Source organism: Aedes albopictus, chromosome 1 (assembly GCF_035046485.1).
Source record: "Aedes albopictus strain Foshan chromosome 1, AalbF5, whole genome shotgun sequence".
In the NCBI taxonomy this organism is placed as follows: domain Eukaryota; kingdom Metazoa; phylum Arthropoda; class Insecta; order Diptera; family Culicidae; genus Aedes; species Aedes albopictus.
The window spans coordinates 130,244,662-130,268,206 of NC_085136.1; the positions used below are offsets into that span (position 1 = coordinate 130,244,662).

General features: G+C 39.8%; 1 protein-coding gene across 6 annotated transcripts in view; it reads right to left on the minus strand.

Moving 5' to 3' along the window:
* LOC109422992 (rho GTPase-activating protein 190) overlaps positions 1-23,545 on the minus strand; it is a 139,138-nt gene that overhangs the window by 103,781 nt on the left and 11,812 nt on the right. For 4 of the 6 annotated variants that reach the window (XM_062845372.1, XM_062845367.1, XM_062845369.1 and 1 more), the window contains exon 2: positions 12,208-12,964. The gene's annotated coding sequence lies outside the window, so the exon portion shown is untranslated. The remainder of the gene's footprint in view (positions 1-12,207; positions 12,965-23,545) is intronic. The other 2 variants (XM_062845368.1, XM_062845371.1) reach the window with 1 other exon arrangement.

A 23,545-nucleotide genomic window follows, 5' to 3' on the forward strand; every position in this document is an offset into this window, starting at 1 on the left:
GTTCGGCTGTTCTATTTCGGTAAAAGTTCAGATTACCGAACTTCAGCACAGTTTTACCGAAGCTCAGCTATTTTTTACCGAACGTTCGGTAAACATTACCGATGATTCGGTAGGGTTTACCGAACGTTCGGTAATTTTTTGTTGAACTTCGGTAATGTTTTGCTGAATATTCGGTAATCTGAACTTTTACCGAAAATAGAACAGCTGAATACGGTACCATATTTTAAGTGTGCGTCATAACTTTGGGATCCAATTAGCAATTTCCTCATTAGCAAATCTGGTATTAATAATCGATCCCTACTGCTTGAAAACTAGTCACTTTTGTTTAAAATATTTTTAAAGGACAACAACCACTGCGTTCTATTGCAATCCGATAGAAAAAAAGATTCATTCATGCAACGAACGAAGTGAATCGATGCCATAAGTTCACAGTAAAAACGCCCACCGTTTGATGTCGGCATCTCCAGCACGATTACATTACCACTTTCATTACGACAATAGCTTGTAAAAAAACTTATCGCGTGAGCTGACTGTTGATCATCCCGACCCTCCCGACCCTACAGTAGAGCGAAAAACGACGAATGGCATCATTATTCTTCATTCCTAAAGCAGTCATCCAGCATCCAGCATTCCGGCCTTCGCCCCCGTCCACGTGACTTGTAGTTTCAAGTTTCAACCTTGTCACCGACAGACGCCATCCCGAATACTAACGCCGTTTTTTTCTCTCGCTCTCTCTCTCGCTCTGTTGACAGGTGCATTGTGATCTCAGAAATGCGACATTTGCCATGATTTGGACATTGCTTTTCTGGAATTTCATGAGTCACATTTTGATTGGAAACGGGACAGGAATTATCAGAAGCAGGTGCAATGGGGAATAATGTAATCTACCATGAATATTACATTAGCGAAATCAACGTTGCAAATCAAACAATTACTCATACAATAATGAATCACGTAAAATTGGTAATACAGTAGATACATACGAACCTGTTGGTTACGACATTGACTCAATTGGAAAGTAAGAATCTCTATCTCTGATTCAAGTAAATTTCTACAAATTACTACAACAGAAATTTCATTTGAAGAAATACAGAATATTTTGAAGATTTCGACAGTGCTGCCATACACTCGTGAAAGCAGTCACGTGTGCCGACAAACCAAAAAACCAGGAAACCCACCCCTTTGTGTAATTTAAATTTATTCAGGATGTTAAATTTAAAACCATAACAACTCAGCCCGCCTCTCTCGCCGCCAACGACAACACCACACAACCGTCGCAACCCAGACCAAAAACGTGCGGGGGAGGAAATTGCGAATTAAAATCGCTATTTCACAGCTAGCAAATATCACTTTACGGTTGTTAGGTATTCTTTTTGGGGTTTAACACTGCTGGACTGGCACCGTAAAAAAGCCGTTTGTCGTTCTTGTTTTGTTGTATGCGGAATGGGTGTTATCCACTGTTTATCACTGTACTTGACACTGGGGTGAATAGGACACTGACCAAATCTACATGTAGTTGGTAGTGGTACGATGTAAAAGTAGCACAGCGAATGTAGAAAAATCGGGCTTTCAAAGCAATGAATAGATACAGCAGACTGTAAAAAAAATGGTGGCCAAAGCTGAAAGGTCAGTAAAAAATAAAACGGGGAATTTAACCGATGAAAGCAATCATAATTGGAATGTCGGGAGAATGGAATAGGTAGATTTTTCGAGTGTTGCATGTTCGACTTACGTAACCCTCGAACTGTTTTTTTTTTTATTGATTGAAAAGAGAGTCGTAATAAAAATGTGGCTGCTAAGGCTCAAGAGCGTATGGAACGGAATGATATGAGGAGGTTTTACGAAGCTAAACGCATCCCGCAACGGCTTCGTGTCGCGAGCCGAAATATGCAGGAATAAAGACGGAGGTCTCTTGACGGACGGACGTGAGGTGATCAAAAGGTGGAAACAGCACTTCGATCAGCACCTGAACGGCGTGGAGGACGTAGGCACGGGAGCCCACGGCAACGGAAGAAACGACGACGCCAGTGCAGCGGAAGCATTACCGTACATAAAATGAGGAAGTATCAGAGACTTGAAGAGTTTAATTTTCATTGCTGGTTGAAAGTGTTTGCTCACCATGTTCAGCCGTTTTAGTTAACCGTATATTTTCCCACATTGGGCATTGATAAAAGTATCTCATGACAAATTCGATGTAAAAATAACCCCCAAATTATCAAAATTAAAAAAAAAACTCTTTGACCATCAAAAACAAGTACTGGTGCTTGAGGAGGATTTCTGAGCTTCGATATCAACATGGCTTTAGTTTTGGATGGGTTAACGGCCAACAAATTACTCTTCGACCACTGCAGGATACAATTCAAATCATAATTTATTTTCCTTGCAATATCGGTCATGTTGAACAACATCGTTGTAGAAAACAGTCTGATGTCTATTGCTCAGATAAGATTTGATCAAACTAGCCGCTGACTGGGAAAAACTGAATTCATTCACCAATTTCCTTACCAATTTAGGGCTGTTACAAAAGTGTCGATTTGGAAACCGCAAAATCCGCGCCAAGGTCATCAAATCCGCGCCAGCACAACAACATATGGCTTTATTGAATCGAACTAATATAAAGGCAGATTTTTTCAGAGAAAATCAACTATTCGTTACATTTGCTGCAATAATACACATATAGAGTATTTTCATTGATAAATTTAGAACTTTAAATGACCACTCAAACAAGAGTTTACACAATTGTGATGAAAGGTTAAAGTTTTTTTTATTGAATAACAGTTTTGGATCAATAGTTCTTTGATTTCTTATCAATCAGGGTGTTTACGTTGTTTAACGAGAATTGAATTTGCTGGTCCCTGCAACAATTTCAAAAAGAAAGGTTCTTGACGAAACTTTTGAAATCATTTATAGGTAACATAATGGTAGAACGACATTCACGAAACGCGACGCGAGACAAGACACGACACTTATGGTTCTTACAATCGTCAAAATAATTAAAAAATTACCTTGATGCCGACCGGTTTCGGGCTCGATGCAGCCCATCTACGGGACAATGTCCGACTGATTGCGATGTTGTTCGTACTGATCCGGGTCCGGGGAGAGAGAGAATGTTACTGCAGCCGATTCGTGTCGATGAGATCGTATAGACTCGACATGATGGGAGGATCGTCTTCATTCATCAGCGGTTTTTGGGCATTGCTGATGAACATTGACTCCCATGTGTTTAAGTGGGAAGCTTTTCTCACACTTTTTATGAGCTTCGCACTATCCCAATCTATTTCATGGTTGGTTTCCATCGTATGAGCCGCCACGCTCGATTCGTTGTTCTTATTCGACACAACGGCATTCCTGTGTTCTCTGATGCGAACTTTGACCTTCCGACGGGTTTGGCCGATGTAAACCGCCGGGCAGTCCTTGCAGGGAACCTGGTATATGCCAGACTGCTCGTCAGGTGGAACTTTGTCTTTAAGGTTACAAAGCAGGTCACGCAGAGTGTTCTCACTTTTATGAACAACGTGCAACCCTTGTCGGTGGAGTGTTGTTTTTATGGGGTTTGTTATTTTGGGGTAGAATGGCAGGCTGACTCTTTTCACCTCTCTTGTGTCCGGTTGTAGTGTAGTTATACTGTGGCGATGTGTTTTACGTTTGTGTTTACGAATTATTTTATCCACAAAAGACCGATCGTACCCATTCACCTCGGCTGCTGAATAAATTCGGCATTTTTCTTCTTCGAATTCTTCTTTGGCCATAGGTACGTTAAACAGCCGGTGTGCCATGGAGTGGAATGCGGCTTGCTTTTGAGCACCGAAGTGATTGGAGTCTGATGTGATGTATCTATCGGTGGATGTAGGCTTCCGGTAGATCCCAAATTTCAGTGTGTTGTCTTCATTTCTGCTGATCAACAGATCGAGAAAGGGGAGCCTCCCGTCTACTTCCTTCTCTACCGTGAAGTTTATTGTTTATTAAATAAATTTTATGCATAAGGGAAACAATTCTGAAAAAGAATGAATTGAAAAAAATGTCCGGCAAATATTAAACAAAAGTCTAAAGATATATAGAAAAGTGTTAATTCATGAAAGTTTTATGAGAAGAATTTCTGGTCACACCATACCCTTGGGAATTTAGTGAAGATTTCAGCAAAAATGTCTTGGGATTCCGAAAGCATCGACGATTTCTTCAAGTATTTTGCAAAAAAAAAAATCATCCAAAAATCCACCAAGAAACCCTTTAATAAATGTACCCTCAACGCCCCTCTCAATGAGTGCTACGATTGGAAATCAAAGAAAAATTTCATCATGACTACACGTACGGGTTTAGGGTAATTTAGGGAGTTTTTAGCAAAACAAATCTATTCGACAGAAGTTCCACTATTAACTGATTGCGGAATTTTGTCAATTCCATCGTTCTGGAACTCTTCCATAAATAATCAAAAAAATGAAGGATTTTTAAACTTTCGCTAAAAAATATTATGATTAGAGTTTTTCCACAGCCTTTTCTATGGTATTCTTTAAAATCTTCAGAACGTCTCCTGTATCCTTTATCAGGAATATCAGAAATTTCACGACATACTGTGTCAGAAAACACCAATTAGATTGATTTTTATAAGACACACAGTCTACAAAACCAATGATTTTTTTAACGAGATTCTGTAAAATTTGATTACAAAATTCCACCAAATGTTTCTTCAAAATTTCCGGTAGACTTTTTTTTTTTACAAATTCCACAAAACAGATATCTAAGCCAAAAGCTCGAATTATTTCATACATCTTGTCACGAATCAGTGTTTTTTTTAAACCACTGCCATTACTCTATCCGAATTTTAATTGTATCCAATATTTTAACCGAAAATTATCTCGGGGTTAAGACAGAAATTACTTCAAGGTTTCACTAAAATTCAGAAGAGGGTCTTCACAGTTAATAAACTGAGCTTTTAGTGCAGAGCAACTTATGTAGTAGTCCAAACCAGGGAAATAAACATTGTTTTTCCTCAAGCTGAATATTCTAAAACTCTTATTTGAAAATATACTTTTTTACTGATTGTGTTGAACTTTATGTCTAAAAATTAATGGTAGTGCATTTAAAAGCCATTTCTGCAAAATCCGCACCGTATTTAGCAAAAACGCGCCAAATCCGCGCGAAAAGCAAAAACCGCGCAAAACGCGAAATCCGCGCCAGCTGTAACAGCCCTGCATCATGTGATACTCGATCAAATGCTTTGGCAAAGTCGATCAACAGCAGTATAGCTATGCCTCTTTTGTCAATTGCCTGGGCTACGTCATCATGTACCTTAGCTAAAACAGTATTAGTACTGAAATTACTTCTAAACCCAGACTGAAAAGGATGCAGCGAATGCAGCGAAATCACAAGTTTTTCAAATACTCTAGATAGTGCACTGAGAATGCTAATAGGGCGTAGGTTGTCAATTGATGAACAGTTGGCTTTCTTCTTGATAGGAATTATCTTTGCATTCTTCCATGATCTAGGGAACATAGAGGTTTTGATGATGGTGTCGAATAGATGCTTATAAATTGGCAAGGCCAGGGGTAAAAAAAGCCTAATGAATTGAATAGGAATTTTATCGAATCCTACTGCATTCGATTTGATTGAAAAAATGCAGTTGATGATATCATGATCCGAAACTCTAAGAAAACTGAAACCTTGGTGATTCGTTAATATTGGATCTACCGAAACATCGTTTAAAAATTAGAAGTGCAAAAGTTGTTGATATCATTCGCTCAAAAATCGTCACTAGAAAATCTAGATTCCTTATTAACCCCCAGTTTTTTTTATGTTTCGCCAAAGTTGTTTGGGTGGTAAATCTGTAGGGTAAAAGCTGCTCCCTTAGTGGAGGTAGTGCCAATTTACCACTATTTCGAACAAAAAGCTTGCAAATGTCATTTTTAATAGATGCATCATAACTAATTAATAACATTAATTAAGTTATGTGTTCAGGATTTGCCGAAAAACCTATTTTAAACAATTATTTTCCTTAATTTTTTTGCTCTTTTGTTAAATGTTAAATTTTACCTCCATAATAAGAACCGTGTACCTATAGCTGGTGCAAGTGATTTATTAGCAAAAACTGAAATAAACAATGGTTTTTACATTTTTCCTAGCAAACTTAAGTGAAAAACTATGAATTAACGTTTTCAGACTTTTTATTTTGTGGTATTATCAATTTTATTCAATTGTTTTTCTACAAGGAGCTACTAATAGCACCACTATTGGTACATTTACCCTATTAAACTTAAGCTGGTCTCTATTCTTTTTGGCTCGATGGATCTTAAAATTCACTCTATTTCTAAGACATTTGTAAATATTCCTATTAGTATCTGTTTTAGATTGTTTCCAGGTTCTGTAAGCCAAGTCTCGATTGATAATTGCACGTGAAATGTCAATATCGAACCACGGAGTAGTTTTACTTCTTTTACGTCTCAACGGTATACAACTATCATGGAGCAATAGTGAATGGTAATTCTGATTTCAGCATTTCATTAGGATAGTCTTAGTTTGGAGTTTCTTCTGGAACTTTTGTTTGGACTTCCAAGTGATTTTGCTGGATTCTGTTGTATTCGTCTTTGGAATTTCTTCAGGATTTCTTACTGCGTTTCCTCCAAGATTTTTCTTCCGGGCATCATCCAGGAGTTATTCTAGGAGTCCTCCAGGAGCTTCTTCTGAGAGTCCTCTAGGAGTTGATTTTTTTGGAATTTTCCAGTAGTATCCTTTGTAATTCATCCAGAACTATCTTCTGGGAGTCCTCTTAGTGTCCTTACAGACATTTTCGGGAGTTATTTCTGGAAATCCTCCTGAAAATCGTCATAGTTTCTTGGGGGAATCCATCAGTAGTTCCTTGAGAGAATCATGCAGAAGTTGCATCTTAAAATTCTGCAGTTTTTTTTAAAGAAATCCTCTTCCTAGTGAGGTACCTTTAGGGTTGATGGGATCCCCTTGGGAGTTTCCTCTGGGAACACCGCAGAAAAACCTCTGGAAGTACCTAAATCTAATTCCTGGATCCCAGACTAAACTTCTAATTGTCCTAAAGGAACCTCTCAAGTATTTCTTGGAGAAAATCCCAGAATAAATCCTTCAAGGAACCTGGAGGAATCCAGAAAAGACATACAAGGTGTAATCCCTAGCAGGAGTTACTCCTGCAATCCAAGATTGCATCTTTGGAGAAATCGAAAGACGATATCCCGGATGAAAACTCTGTAAAAATCTCTAGAAGGAAGTTCCTGGAGGAATATCCAGATGGACATCCCGGGAAAACCTCCAGAACATTATCCCAGGACTTGTTTGGATATTCTGCCCTTGATTTCTTCAGGTTTTGCTTTCGGTAATCCTCTCTGTATTTCTCCAAGAATTCTTCAAGGGTTTCCTTATAATATTTCTTCAATGGCACCTACTGTGATTCTTCCATGGTGTCCTCCCAGGATTCCTGCCGAAATTGCATTCGGCACTCCTCCAGAGGCTAAATATTCTTTCCAGAATTCCCCTGAGATTCCTACAGTGATTTTCTCGGGATTCTTTCATGGCTTCTTTTCAATATTCCTTCAGGGTTTCCTTCAAAAGTTTCTCCAAGAATTAATCCCTAGATCATTTTGAGATTCCTCTAGTCTCATGGGATCTCTACAGTTATTGTTCTCGAGAGCCATCGAGAGTTTCGTTATTCCTAGTTGTTCTTGTTAACACCAGGAAAAAGTATAATTGAGGGCAGATTTGCCTATTACAATAATGACAACGTCATCATCATATTCAACCAAAGAATCTAGAAACTTGTTGCAATAATACGCTCCGTATGCCAAGCCTCCGTACATCGCCGATGATCTGCCTTCTACTGCATCCAGCTGCTCGGTCAGGAGGAACCGCCAGTTATTCTCTAAGGTAACAGAGCCTGGTATATGTCTGGCCGAAGCCAGCGGTACTGCACCCATTAGGCGATGTCCATAAACTACGTAGACTCATTTTTGGCCATCTCAGGCCCCCCCTCCCCCCTCGTAGACTTTTGTTCATACAAAATTTTCGAAATTTGTATGGAGCGTAGACTTTGGCCAGAACCCCCCGGTCCCCCCCTAAGAGTCTACGTAGTTTATGGACAGGCCCTTAAAAAGCCTTATCTATTGTGTCAGCCTGGGAATGTCCATCGCCAATCCGCTCCGTATGCCAAGCCTCCGTACATCGCCGATGATCTGCCTTCTACTGCATCCAGCTGCTCGGTCAGAAACAGCTAGTTTTTCCCTAAGCCTGGGAATGTCCATCGCCAATTCGCTCCGTATGCCAAGCCTCCGTACATCACCGATGATCTGCCTCCTGGTTCATCCAGCTGCTCGGCCAGGAGTAACCGCCAGTTATTCTCTAAGGTAACATGGCCTGGTATATGTCTGACCGAAGCCAGCGATACTGCGCCCATTAAAAAACATTTTTTCTTGTACCAGCATAAAAATCTACACTGCAAATCTGGTTCGATTGCCAACCCGAAGTCCATGTACGTCGCCGATGATCTAACTCTCACTACATCCAGCCGTTCGAAGGGGATTCAGCTATTCTCGCAGGTAACAGAGGCCACCCATCTACATCAGCAATCCGGCCCTACTGTCAAGTCTTAATACATCGCCGGTGATCTGCCGTACTTCAACCAGCTGCCTGATTTGAGAGAGTATTTCCTTATTATCACTTTTTTAACTGCTGTTTGTCAAATGATTGCTATAATGAATTTTACATGAAATGTAATAACTGTAATGTAAGCTAGATTTAAGTCACACTTCCTTAAAAGAGAATTATTTCTCACTGGAAGTGTACCTGAATTGTACAAAAATTTGAATAGAAGAGTAGGTTTTGTGCCTCTTGGAGAAGTGATCCAATTAATTAAAGGAATTCCGCTCCCAGAGGTTTTCCCTACTCCAAATAAAGAAAATTAAAAAAAATAAATAAATAACAGTGATGCATAATGAAAAACAAAAAACAATGCAAACCTACACCAAATTCTGTATTTCTAGAGCGCATCCAGTTTGTCTAATGAATACAACTGTTCTTTAGAAAAGTCATTAAAGGCAAACCGCATTCAAGTTTCATATTTGTTTTAGAGTAAGTTTACAGCACATAAAAGTTAATAATTATTGAGGAATTGGGCCAAAATGAGCAGGATAATGATCAGTGCGGCCTAAAACAGTTTTATTCATTAGAAAAATTGAATGCGTTAGTGAGATACAGATGTATGCATAGATTTGCACTGTTTTTTTCCGCTGTGTGATGTATGAATCGCTAAATTCAGAAGAGAATTGTCGATAAGCATGGCACGTACCCAGGTATTTATAGCACCGCAATGGTCGAAATTTCTGCTCAACATTGCTGACCTTATTGAATGCGACATCAATATCAAGAAATGCAATAAGAGCAATGCCTTTTGCCTTAAATGCGTTTTCGATCTTTTGAAGTACCGTATGTAGTTTAGAGATCGTGTGTTTTTCACATTGGGAAGCAAATTGTTTTTTTTTTTTGACATAGGCATTGATTTCATAAATTAATTTGTTATTTATGTACTTGCATAGTACCATAGCTCCATGATTTTTAGCATTACAGAAGATAAATTTATCGACCTGACAGCTTTAGGGTTGGTTTTATCTCTTTTTCCTGCTCTCGGCATGAAGACAGTCCAATCTTGACGCAAATCATTAGGTATGGGACCCAAAAAGATTCGCCCTAAAAATCCCTACCGAGGGCGGAATAAATGATTTCTCCTCTTTTTGGAGCAACGCTAGGAATGTTTCGTCCATACCGGAAGACCTCAATGGCGCGAATGATTTTACAGCCATTTCAGCCATGAGTGGTTTTGAAAGCTTGCTTTGCAACCTAAAAGCCACGCTTAGATATCCTGAAAGTCATGCTTGGATATCTTTTGGATCTGAGACAGCAATGCTAGTATCTTGGTCACTAAAGGATTGAATCAGGGAAGTGGATCTTCAACAATTCGCTCAATGTATCGCTAGGTTATACAGTGAGCGAACCGTTTGTCTTTGGGATGCTACCCACATCATTGGAGTGGTCTGTCGAAAGAGTTTTTTAAAGAGAACTTCAAGTGTAGGCTATACCTTAGAATCCATGATTTCCATTTGGCTGACCTTATTACTTTATAGTGGTTCGTCACAGGCAACTGTCTTGATAGGCGTAGAGGTTTTGTTTTTATGGTATTTGGACGAATCTTCCAACTTTCTATAGTACATTATAGAAAGTCACATCAAGCCCATAATGCAATTGGAAGATCGGATTGGAAGATACTTGAGTATAGGATTCCCAATCAGTTGTCTTACAATCTTTAAACGTTTTTCTATCGCTCGCCGCTCACTGTGGCCCTAATGTCAAATGACAACCGCCACGTGCACCAAAAAAGAGATGCATCATATCTTATAGCATTGATCAGCTCTTCTTCTTTAAACACACGAGCTCTGATTGCATGCATTTTTGTTCTACGGCTTTTATTTATATTTATATGGCATGCCATATTTATATTAGGAGCGGCGTGCACCAATACTAAACAAATAGGCTCTCATTCGGACCAAACTTGATGACGGTCATTCAGCTGTAAGGGCGCCGTTATAGTTACGCGTGAGAGTGGGAGTGCGCGTGTGCGAAGCCGCAAAGAAGAATATCAACAATAGCAAATCCACGAAAATCCTATGGACGCACACTCTCACTCTCACTTTGAAGCGGCACTATGTCAGCAGCGTAACAGTCATAGCTTCTGCGTCCGAGCGTAGTGGGAGTTCCCATCATATCAATGCGTTCGTCTTGAATAAGTTTTTAGACATATTGAGAGGGTAGCGTTGACGGAGGAAAAAAAAATAGATAGGGTTTCGAGCTACTTGGGCACCTGCGTCAATTCCCAGCACCTTGCAACAAAACAAATCAAAATATGACTTGCCGCGTATATTCCAAACGAGCTTCCGTAAATAATCATCTCCCGCAACATTTCCGCAACGGGATCCACAGTCAATGAGCTACACTTTCAGTCTGAAGTCGCACAAGTGCTCAAAACAACTGTTACATGCAGACGAGTGCACTTCGGCAGCACAAAGATGGATGCCGAAGTGATTTCTTATTTGATTTTGCTGGAAATTCAACACTGGTGCCGAGAATTGGTGCTGGACTAGGTGCAGTAAACTCGTTCAAAATCAACTTTCCGACAGAAAATCTTCACAACAATCACTGTTAACAACAAGTTCACTCAATAAGGTAACTGATTCAGATGAAAGAAGTGGATGAAAACGGTCTTTTCGTTATGAATTTAGGTAATGTACAATTTTGTTTACCTGTTGTGCCGGAAATGGGCTCAAAAACCCTATGGAGGCTTTTTTGTGTCAAGACGGGGAGAATGCATAAGACTGATTTTCCCTTTACCAACCAGGCGTCCAAGAAAAGCATTCTTGATAGCCAGCCACTGCTCTCCTACTAGAATGTGGAATTATTCGACTAGCGGTCACTTCATAGCTGGATCTTCTAGATCTTCTAGGCGGCATGTGTTGCATCGACATTGGAACCCGAGAGTGTGTAAGAAGACTATTAGGGCCAATTTCTTCACCTCGGCTTAACCGGTAAGCCAGGCTTACCCATACAGTTAAACCTGGCTTAACGCTTAAGCCGAGGTGAAGAAATCGGCCCTTAGTCTCCTATTGACCCAAAGATAACATACATTTTATTTGGCTTAAACATGACATGACTTGTGGTGGTCAATAAAATACATTAAATTATTATGTCTCACCTTATAGTTGAATTCGTAAAATGTCGATCACAGACCGTAGAAAACCAACGAAATTTGCTGCACACAAACGCTTCCATAAATATTAAAGTAGAAGTTATAGCCATATAACAGCCCGACAATGGCTCGACGACAATCTGAATTAAACACGATTATGCTCTCGCTCTCGTTGTCAAAAGCCATTATGATTATTTTTAATAATCTCCATACAGACAGTTAGCGCTGTGCTCAGCAGCAAGAAGCACGAGCGCTAACCCCAAAAATCCACAATAGAAGCTGGATGCGGTGGTGGAATGAGAAAAAAAAGAAACGTCAAACAAAATCGCGCCCGCCCGTGTGAACCTGCGGGCGTGCACAAAAGGGGTGGGACACAAATCGCACGCCGTATAATAATACAAAGGAAGAGAGAGAAAGAGCGGGCTAGAGGATAAAAGCATGCTTGCTACAGCTAAACTTACCCTTTTCGAGAATGTTGCCCTCCGTTGTGGTGTGTAGCAACCAGGATGACAACGGCTACGACTAACGTTCTATGTCATATGGTACGGTGCGGTACGATTGCTCTCCTCGTTCGTCCGTTCCTGCTGTTACTATTGTTGTTGTTGTTGGTTTATCAGCACAGAGGAACGCAAAAGTACGGTGGTTGACTGGCTGACTGTCGGAGTGTTTTTCCTGCTCACCCTCCTACCACCTTCCTGTTGCTTTCCGATCGGCTTTCCCTGTTGCTGTGCTGTTGTTGTTATTATATTCTCACTCACTATGCCCGTTGTGTTCCTTTGTCACGTTTTTTGGCTCCGTTCCCTCCTCTCGCTTTTCTAGTGGTCTTTCTCCCGACCAGCACCACGAGTTAGGGAAAGTTAGGGATGAAGAAAGTGTCCCCCGCTCCTAGGAGGGGCTGCCAGGGACAGCGGATGGCACTGATTCGGGTTTTCCACTGATGCAATCCCACCACACATACACAGAATTTGGCAAACACTTTTCGCTGGCACAGCGGGAAAACTTTCAATCACTGCACAAGCTTTCCGCTTTGCTTACACTTGGCTGAACTTAACTTGTTAGATTGTTGTTTCGATACTTTTTTTTTCTCTTGCTCTTCTCACTATTTTACGCTGATTTCTTCTCTCTCACAGCATTCACAGCGCTTCACATTGTAGACGTAGACGAATGGGGATTTCCCAAACTCACAGGATAGCAGTTGGAAAAGCTGGAAAATATTGCCTTCATTGAGCGGCGGACGAGAGCGAATCAACATGGAAAATCAGAATGCAAGTTGACACGAATCAATTAATTGGATTTTTTTTTCAAGTTTTGCAGCAGCAGAGGGGGGTGGTCACTTTGTCGCTCCATGTCCGTTTGTGTGGGATTCATTCAGTGCATCGCAAATGTTTGTCGTTCGGAAGAGCTTTGCAGTTGTTCGATGAGCATGCAAATCAATAAGCTACAATGTCTCAACCTTACTAGAGGGATTTAATTGCCGTCTGATAAATGGTTCTTTCGCACGATATGGATCGAATTTTATCCAGAAAACCTGCGAACCCCGTTTTTGCTACTTTGGGTGAAAATAAAATAACAAATTCGACTATCATGCCTCGAGCAAGTGCGCTTGTCAAACTTATCGCAGAACTAACTGTTGGAGATGTTATGCCACAAAAGTTCAACTTATTGGACACAGTGGCTTAATTTCCCCGACAGGGAAGGAAAAAAAACTGTTGGAGAAGTAATGTACTGTCACAATTGACATCTCTGCATGAACCAAATGCACAATGGTCAGAATCCACGTTTTAACAGGAAAAAATCCCTATCTCTGTTATCGTTAGTTTTTGGCGTTTGGTGTCGTAAGAGAGGTTGTTTGCAATTGTTTGCTGCATCTTTTCCAGAAATTTTAGATTACGGTGTTCCTCGTCTAAACACACAACATGAATAGAACTTTTTAATTTTCGGTCATACGCGATTGAGTTCTTCAGAAAAGTTGTAGGTAATATTATTTCAAGCAACTTTACCGAAGATACCTTTTATCGAGCTCTTAATTCGAACAAAGTATGTCAATTTTATGTTTTGACTTAGGGTGATCCATCCAAAAAAAGGGTTTTTCACAATAACTTTTTTGTTTGATTTTTTATTTCAAAGATGTGAGCTTCGGAGCATTTGAGCAGCAAGTAATGACGTATTTGTTCTGAACATTGCATGTTGCTAGGTCTTGTCATTCAAATGTTATGGACAATATTAACTTAAAACAATGATGTCTTGAAATTCATATATGTATCCCATGGAGTTGTTACGATAAAAAAGTTCTTTAAGCGGCATTTGGAAGGTCACATATAAAGCCTAACTTGGAGCAAAAATTACGAGAACGTTATTTTTTTTTTAATTGGACTAAATCGACTCCAAAATTCTTCTTAAAAAATCGAAAAAATGTTGGTTTTTGTAGGAATTACCAGAAAATTCTCTTGAAACAACATTTTGAAAAAAACTGTTAGGCTCTCTCAGAGAGGAACTCTTGCATGAATCTTAAAAAAAAAGCTCTAGCAAAACGTATAGGAAAAAAATCCTGTAAAAATCTCGGGAAAAATCCTGGCACAACTCCACGAAAATATATGAAAATACTGTTGCAAAGTAATCCCAAAAAAATGAATAAGAACAATCGTGGAAAAATCTAAAAAATAGGAAGGAACATCGGAATAAGAAATCCTAGAGATATTCTGGGAATGATTCCGGAAAACCTGATGAAGAAATTCGAGGAAAAACTCTGGAAGAAAGCTGGGTCCAGCGCTCTTTAAAACAACCTGGAATACATTTCAACAGCAACTCTGGGTTTTTCCTGGGAAGAGTTTTGAAAGATCATAATACAAAAATAAGCCCTAATTTTACAAAATTATCGCTGAATTCTTTCAAGAACTTTTTTTTTAAACTTTTTTGAAAATAAAACAAAAGTGGTTAATGAATATTTCTAGACTTTTAGCAGAGTTCTTGTGAGTCGATTGCAAGACATTGCTTTGACATTTCCACTGAAAATTGCGTTAGAAGTTCTATCCATTACTCACAGAACTTTTTTTCTGAGAGTGAGATGTCCCAGATTTCCAGAGGATTTCTTCCGAAGTTCTTTTTTCCTTCTTATAAGAAGATTTTTAGGGGGAGATTTTAAATGTGTAAAAATACAAAAAAATAGTCCAAATTTCATAAAATTAAAAACTATACAGAAGTATCCTCATAACTCAAGTAAAAAAATTTAAGGAAAAATGTTCAAGATTTATTATCCAAGTGATTCTACCAAATCACCGAATTCTCTCAAGAACTGTTAAACAAAACTCATACGAATATAATACATAAATCGGTTAAGGAATATTTCTAAATTTAACCCAGAGTTCTTTTGGATTAATTGAAAGATTTTTTTTTTTTTGAGGCTTTAAATTTATTAATTTTAATTCATTCGCCTCCATAATTGAAAGAAATTTCATTAACATTTCCACCTAAAATGCCATCTAAATACCCACTCTGGAAAATCAGGAAAAACATTCAGGAGTTCACTTTGTAATTCCACAGACTAGATGACCGTTAAATTCCATACAAAGTTGTGAATAGACACTATGATGTTTGTACTCTGAGCTGGTGGTAGAGTTATGTAGAGATTTCGAAATTCTACCCATGATTCTTCCTTTAAATCTTTCCAGAATTTCTCCTCCAAATTCATTTGCAATGTCTCATGCAGTTTTTCCTTAAAATTATCGAAGGTTTTTATTTTCTGGCTTTCTCCTCTTTTCCCTAATATATCCAGAGGTTTTTACGTAAATAACACCTTCCGAAATTTTTCACGATTTCAGGTTTTTCAAGATATGTCACGGGGTCTCTGCTGGAATATGTACCCCCGGACTTTCTTCCAGAGTTTTCGCTGCATTCCTCCCGGAGATCTATTCAAAAATGTTCTAAAGTTCTTCCAGAAATTTCTCTTAGTGAATTCGCGACAGTTTTTCAACAGTTTCTTTCGGGATGTTTGCAGAAGTTCTTCCAGAGACAGTTTTCAGATATTTCTCGTGGATTTCATACGTAGTTTCTCCCGGAGTTCCTTTAAGATGTTTTCAGAGTTCCTCCTTAAATTTCCTAAATATTTCCTCTTAGGATAGGTCCCAGAATTTCATTTTCCGTGAATTTCTTACAAGAAATCTCGTAAGTAATCCCAGGAGACATTCCGAGAAAATTTTTTTGAAAAAAAATACTGCAAGAATTCTGGGAGGAATTGTTAAAGAAATCCCAAAAAAAGTTTCCAGAGTTTCGGGGTAGTTTCTGGTAGAGATTCCGGGAAGAACTCTGAGAATAATCCCGAGAAAATCTGTGAGAAAATATTCTCAGGTGAATCAATGCCAGAAATTAGATAATCAACTACAAGATGAAACCTTCAAAATATCCGAATAGAAACACAGGATAAACTCCATAAGATATACCAGCAGTAGCTCCTGCAGAAATCCCAGACGGTCTCCGAAAAGCTAAAGAGAAAGTCCAGGATAAATTCTGTAAAAACTTTGAGAGACATCTCAGGATCAACACCAGAAGAAATCTTCTGATAGATGTCTCGGGAAAAACTCCGAAAGAAATCTCAAAAGAAATTCCTCGAGAACCTTTGGGAAATATACACGCTAAAACTTCTGTATAATCCAAGGAGAAACTCAAGAAGACAGCTATCGGATTTTTTTGAAGAAATCACAGGAAAAACTTCGGAAGAAATCCTGGACGGAATTCCAGCCCAAACTTAGTGAGAAACTCCTTAAAACCATTGAAGGAGCTTTAGTAGAATTCCCATAAATTCCTTCAAGAGGAATCCCGAGAGAAACTCTAACAGAAATTTCGCGACAACATCTGCGGTACATCCTGAGAGAAACTCCTGTGAAGATCTCGGGATGAATCCTGGTAGAAACCTGCGGAAACTCTGGGAGCAGTACTGGCAAATTATCTAAAAAACACTGTATGAAGATTTTAAGTTTCTTAAGGAAGAATTCCGGAAAAAAATGTTCGAATCTGGAAAAATGCTGTTAGTAATCTTGTAAGTAATCTTGTTAACAACCCAGGGAGGAATTTCAAAAGGTATTTCCAAAGAACTTCCAGAAAGAAACCCTAACGGAATTTCTCGAAAAATCGTTATAGCCAATTTTCTAGATGGAACACTACTACTACATAATCGACATATTTTTTTTTCATACCAGCAATGCAGTAAACTCTGTGGACTCTATTTCTAAGTTGATGTACGAGTAATGAAATTCGCCACTTTTTATTCATAAAACCAGTTTTATATTTACAGTCGAGGCTCCTATAAAACGCTGCCGCCCACTTTACGCCCACCGTAATTTCCATGTTATCTTTTAACCAATTTAGTTCATCTTCGCTATGTAACTAGCCTGTAATACAGCCTAACTGCAGGCAACAAATCGGCTGGATCGGATGGAGAGCAGTTGAGAAATTGCTGTGGGCGTAAAGTGGGTGGTAGCGTCTTATAGGAGACCCGACTGCATTTTTGTCGATGCAAAATATCCCTGAGTGTTCACAATATTACCTGAGTATTCCAGGTTTTTCCCTGTTAAATGAAATCCCTGAGGATTCCCGGTTTTCCAGCTTCTTCCAGGTAGTAGACACCCTGCTTTCGAGATATCTTCAATAAGTATTTGCGAAGTTTCTCGCCACACCTGGATACCTTCAGCTATCCTAGGAGACATCCGGAAGAAAAAGAGCTATGGGAGCAACTATCATGCAAATCTCAGAAGGAGCAACAAGAATGTCGGGACAATTTCTGGTAGAGGTTCCGGGAAGAGCTTTAGGGGAAATGCCGAGAAAATCTGTAAAAAATCTCAGGATGAACACTACAAGAAATCCGGTAAACAACTAAGATGGAAAGCCTGGGAAAACCTCTGAAAGTACTCAAAGAAGAACTCCATGAGAAATATCGGCAATAGCTCCTGCCAAAATCCCAGAAACCATTTCGGGAAAAAAAATCCAAAATAGAAGAAGTGAAGGTCCAGGGTAAACTCAGAAAAAAAAACTCTGGAAATATTCCAGGACCGAAATACCGGAAGAACTCTTCTGAGAGAAGTCCCGGGAGAAACTCCAAGAGAAATCTCTTGAGACATTTCAAAACAAATCTCGCAAAAATTTTAAGGAAATATGTCGGCTGAAACTCCAGTAGAAATCCAGGGATAAACTCTGAGGGAGAGCTCACGGAAAGTTATTGAAATAAAAAACAGGAGAAACTTCGAAAAAATACCGAGAGGAACTTTTGTTGGAAAATTCGCAAAAAACATTTTAAGAAATCCTTAGAGGAGCTCAATTTGAAACCCCTGGAATAAGGATCCTATAACAACTTTGAAAGAAGTTCCGGGAAGATCCGAGGAAGTCCCAAGAGGAACACCGGAAATAATCGCAAAACCTCTTCAAGAGGAATGTAGAGACAACATCCGTGACAACATCTTCGATATATCCTTAGAAAAAAAATGTGGAGATTTGGGCAAAACGTAGGAGGAGCTCCGGAAAAAATCTCACGAGAGACACTCGGAGCAATAGCGAGACAACCTCTGGAAGATATTCTGGAAAGAAATTATGTAGGCTCTCCGTGAAAAAACTCCAGGAGAAATCGGTCAAAATTTAGAAATCCTGGAAAATGTATAAGGGAGAATTCCGGAGAGAGTTGTTCGAATCTTGTGAAAATGCTAAAAGGAATCCGGGGAGAATTTAGAAAGGAATACTAAGAAAAAAGGCGTGAAATATACGGAAGGAATCTTGACAGATATGCTTCACTTCAAGAGGTATTTTTAAAGAAGTTCCACAAAGAAACGCCGATGGCATTTCTGGACAAACCCTTGCAGCGGAGATCCTTGATGAGTTTTTACTTGCAGATTATGCGTCCACATGAAATTTGCAGCATTTCATCGGAATCGTCAGCTTGCCAGGCAAAACTTTGGCAAAAATCTCAAAACAAACTTTCGAAGAAATCTCGAGAGCAACATTGGAATCCCGGAAAATCTGTACAAATCCGGAAACAATCAAAGGAGAGATCCTACGTGAAATCTGGGAGCAAATTTTTGTATGCCTCCAAATGAAATCTCGCGAGGAACTTCTAGAGAAATCCAAGAAGCACTGCAAATGGAATTCGGGGAGGAAGTCTGTAAGAATCCGCAGAAGAATGTCACGGAGTCATCGTGGTAGAAATTTAAGGAGGGACATCGGATGAATCCTGAACAGGAATTTTTTTTTTCAAAAGTACTACCCAGATTCAGGGTTCCTGATTTCCACTTTTCATCTTCTTCCACTTTCGAAGACAGTCAGCAGCGAACGGTTGTCGCTTTAGTTTGTGTGTATGCTTGTCAGCGACGACAGCAAACTCCGGCGAACGGTGGGAACCCACACTTGGAAATTACTCATTCGTCCACATTCGCATCGCAAGCGAATGCGATTCGTGAGTGATGCGATTGATATTATGCATACGAATTTTTGATGTTTTCGAATTATTTTCTTTACTAATCTAGCATTTCAGCAACAATACACTAAAAATGTATGCATTACATGCAGAAATTCTCTTCTACTTATGATAATAGCCGCGCGATCGCTCACCAGCATTCTTCACCATTCGCCATTCATTCATTTGCTTGCGATCCAAACTGCGACGAATGCCAACGAATATTCATGTCAAGCAGCTGGCTCATCGCTTCTCACTGGTGATGGGGTTGCGTGTTTGATCACGACGATCCGTTTGCTGCATCTTTCTCGATTCCCTTCAGCAAAGAGGAGTGAATATGAATGGCGTGAGGCGAATATACCGATCCTTGCCCAGATTATCTAGTAGACCAACAAGATTGAAAATGTTACTTGGTGATTGCTTATACGCAATGTACCGGCATAACTTTGGAATGCCTCAACACATTTCAACCGAATCTGGCATACACATTCCTTAGGTAGTGGAGTGGGTTATAAGGGTATTTGAATTCAAGATGACGGCCAAAATTCCAATTTTGAAATCCAAGATACCGGATCATAATCCAGAAGGGCGGCTATAGAATGGCTTGATGAGTAGAAGGGTAGACGGTCGTGTAGAGGATTTGGGTGAAGGATAGAGTAGAGGGTAGGGTGAAGAGTTATAGTATGTAGAGGGGTAGAGGATTAGAATAGATGATATGGTAAAGAATAGATTAAATGGTAGGGTAGATAATAGGATAGAGGATTAGGGTGAACGATATGGTAGAGGTTAGGGTAGAGCGACAGATTAGAGAATATGGTAGGATAGACGGTAAGACAGAGGGAAGGGTAAAGGACTAGGGTAGAGATTAGGGCGAAGAAATGATATGGGTTTAGATGAGATATTTTCTCGATGGAATTTTTCCCGGATTTCTTCAGGCATTTCATTTGAGAATCTTTCCAGGATTCTTACAAGAATTCCTCCAGTTTCCTTCTGGAATGCCTTTTATTTTAAGTATTCGATTCGCCATTCTTACAGGGATTCTTGCTGGAATTCCAGAAAGGGATTCCTTCCGAATGTCCAAGATGTCCGAGGCCGAGATTTCTTCAAATAATCATTGTTTTTAGGCATTTGTGCTGGAATTTCTGATAGGATTCCATTAAAATCCGAGTTTTTCAGAGATTTCTTTTACAATTCCTTCCGATATTTCTACTATGATTATTTCAGGGATTCCTCTAAAGATTCCATCAGGTATTCTCTACGGAATTCCTTCAGAAACAACATCGGGGATTTCTACCAGGATTGCTTTAGAAAACCCTGAGAGGATTTTTGTAGGAACTCTAGCCGGAATTTCTTCAGGGATTCCTGCTGATATTTTTGCCAAAATATATTCAGAGTATCCAATGGGAATTCTTTAGGTATAAGAGCCGGGATTCCTGAAAGATTATTTTCGGGATTTTTCAGGGATTTCTCTCGGGGTTCGCTGCGGTATTTTCCACGAATTCCATCCGGAATTCCTTCTATGATTCTGTCGGGAATTCCTGCCGAACTTCCAGACGGGATTCCTCTTAGGACACTTCCAGATATTTCTCTTAGAATTCCTGAAGAGAGTCCTCCAGGGATTTCTGCCAGGATTGATTTACAAAATCTTCTGTACGGAAAATTTGATAATTTTATGTGAAGCGTTACACTGTTGTAGACCTATTCCATCTTCCAATAGCGTAGTTTATTATGAATCTCTGAATGATTTCGACAGAGGAAGAATGAGTATTATAATAAAGCGTTAAGGACAAACGTCTTAAAATCCTGGTTCAACAGTGCGTCAAAGCTTTAGACGCACTCGAATCTCAAGAAGCAAGCTTCAAACAACAATGCATTTTATTATTCTGATCTTGCTCACTTGTAATAAGCTTAAAATAAGAAGCTCAGGTGCGCTGGTTTTGTTTACGAAGAGATTTGTGCCCTCAAAATCGTGAGTAGGTGCCAAAGTCGGCCATTGTGGCGGCCATATTGGGATTCTAACAAGTCTGTCCTTAATTAGAGCTAATGAGAGTGGTAGAGTAAGAGGAAAATTGAGAAACAGAGAAATAGGCTTTTTGAAACACCTAGATTTCTCTAGTAAAGCATGTCATCTGACACAGTCAATGTCTTATACTTCTTGAATAGTTATCAGTTTGTTCACTAATTATAGATGCATTCAACTATACGGATCAGAATACAACGAGAGTATAAACGTTGTGCTAACATAGAGCTCCAAAAAAGATCAGATGTTGAGGCCACATTAATTTTTTTCCTGGAACTAAACCAAAGATTTCAACTTTTTCGTGAAGTCATGTATTTTTTTTTTTTTTTTGAAACCTGACTATTGCTAACACATTTTTATGAAGATTTGAATTGTGAGACAGCTTGGACCCGTTAACGCCCTAAAGCTTTAAGATTTTCATCGGAATCCTGTAAAACTCAAAAAGTAGTGAACACTTACGTTTACAAAAACCGAACACACTGTTTTGTAGCCTATAAGTTTGGTGTAATGAAGTTGTTTTTATTCATTCGAGCATATTTCCCAGGTATAATTAACTATCAAAAATGTAAAAAAACACTACTTTGTATTCATACCATCCAATGTTTTACTAGACGAATCTAAATAAACAATAATAATGTAAATAATCCAAACACACGCGCGGACATGGAACGACCTCAGCCCCCCCATTTTGACGCGATTCCACAACAGTCCACATTATCTGGTGACCGCGCGGTGGTGGTGGTGGCGCATAACGGGTCATTGAACGATTCCGGGATAATCAACCCCCGGGAGCAGTCGTGGCCCAGCCAGCGACGATGATGGGTGGTGGTTTGCTGTTGGTTGGCAATTGGCATGTGTGCCCGATATTCGATTTTCGAATCTTCACACAGCCACTCCGCTCGCTCTGGTCCGCGCAAATTGATGGCAACGACGATGGACGACGCGGCGACATCAGCAGCCAGCAGCTGCGGCACCCGGCGCTACATATTTTGCTTCGTAATGTCCACCCCATCGATATTGTTTTTTTTTTCATCATTTTGTTGCAATCGTCATCGTCGTTTTTTTTGTGGGTCGGTCACTGCGAGTCTAGTAGTAGCCAACCATCATCAGTAGCAATCGGGGTCGTCCCCGGCGAATCAGTGCGCTATCGTTGCAATTTGGTTACGTGGGAACCATGTTTGGGACGATATAGTGCGATGGCCCAGGCGGGCAGTCAGTGGTGGTTGGGGCGTTTGCTCTCTCGTACCGTTGTCTGAGGGGAAGTAGATCACACAGAGAAATGCAGTTTCTACCTCCAAAAGGTGCACCAATGTCGTTTGATCAGTTAAATTTTCAACGAAATCAAATTCGTGTTTTTTCGTGTTAATGACGAAGGTGCCATTATAACGTCACCACATCCCACGGTACACGCGGGGTGTGAAAATTGAGAAAAAGATGGGACCATACAAGAATGTAGTAGGAGGAGGTAGGTGGTTGAGAAACAGAAAAGTGCAGCGAGGTCAGTCGGTAATGCGATTAGACGAAAGAGACAGAGAGAGCTATGGAGACGCAGAAAATGAAAATTATGAATTTGGCTCACGTATGGCAGCAATATGCACCGGGGTGGGGGAGGTCGGTTGTCGGCAAAAAGTTGTTACACTTTTGCGGATTGGGTTTCGTCGAGTTGCATAAAAATGCACACGACATAGTGCACTGGAATGCTGGAAGTGAGTGTTCTGCAGGTTGGTTGCCTCTGAGAGGTTATGAACTTTACGGAGGTAAGGCAGCATGGGCATGAACTCAGACTAAATGTGTAATGAAAAGCAACATGATTCATTCAATTAACCAAATGAAACTATTTGTTTATCATCTTGTTTGAATATGTGAATGTTACTTCGCAAACTTTGCGTTACAGAGATCCCCGGTCAACCAACTGGGATATCTTTATTGATTTGGTTGCGACCAAATTTCATGGATACTCTCCATCCATTGATGATTAATGTCGAATTCGTTTTTGAACCTGGGTTGGAACTGGATCGGCGGAAAATGTGTAAACAAACAACGTCAAACAAACTTTAGTACAAGCGAAACCGAAGTCGGGTTGGGGTTGAAACTGTGATCTGATCCAGTTCCAACCCAGGTTGGAACTGAATCAAAAACGAAAACGACATAAGATAATGCCGGTTATGATCATGGAAACTTTTGAAGAAGCTTGCCTTCTACGTTCTGTAAAGACCACAAGGGGAACCCCTTGGTGGAACTCTGATCTGGCCAAGTTCAGGAAACAACAAAGAAGGAGTTGGAACAGACGACGTTTGACTGGATCGGAGGCTTTCAGGATAGCTCGCAAGTCTATCGAAAAGCTCTT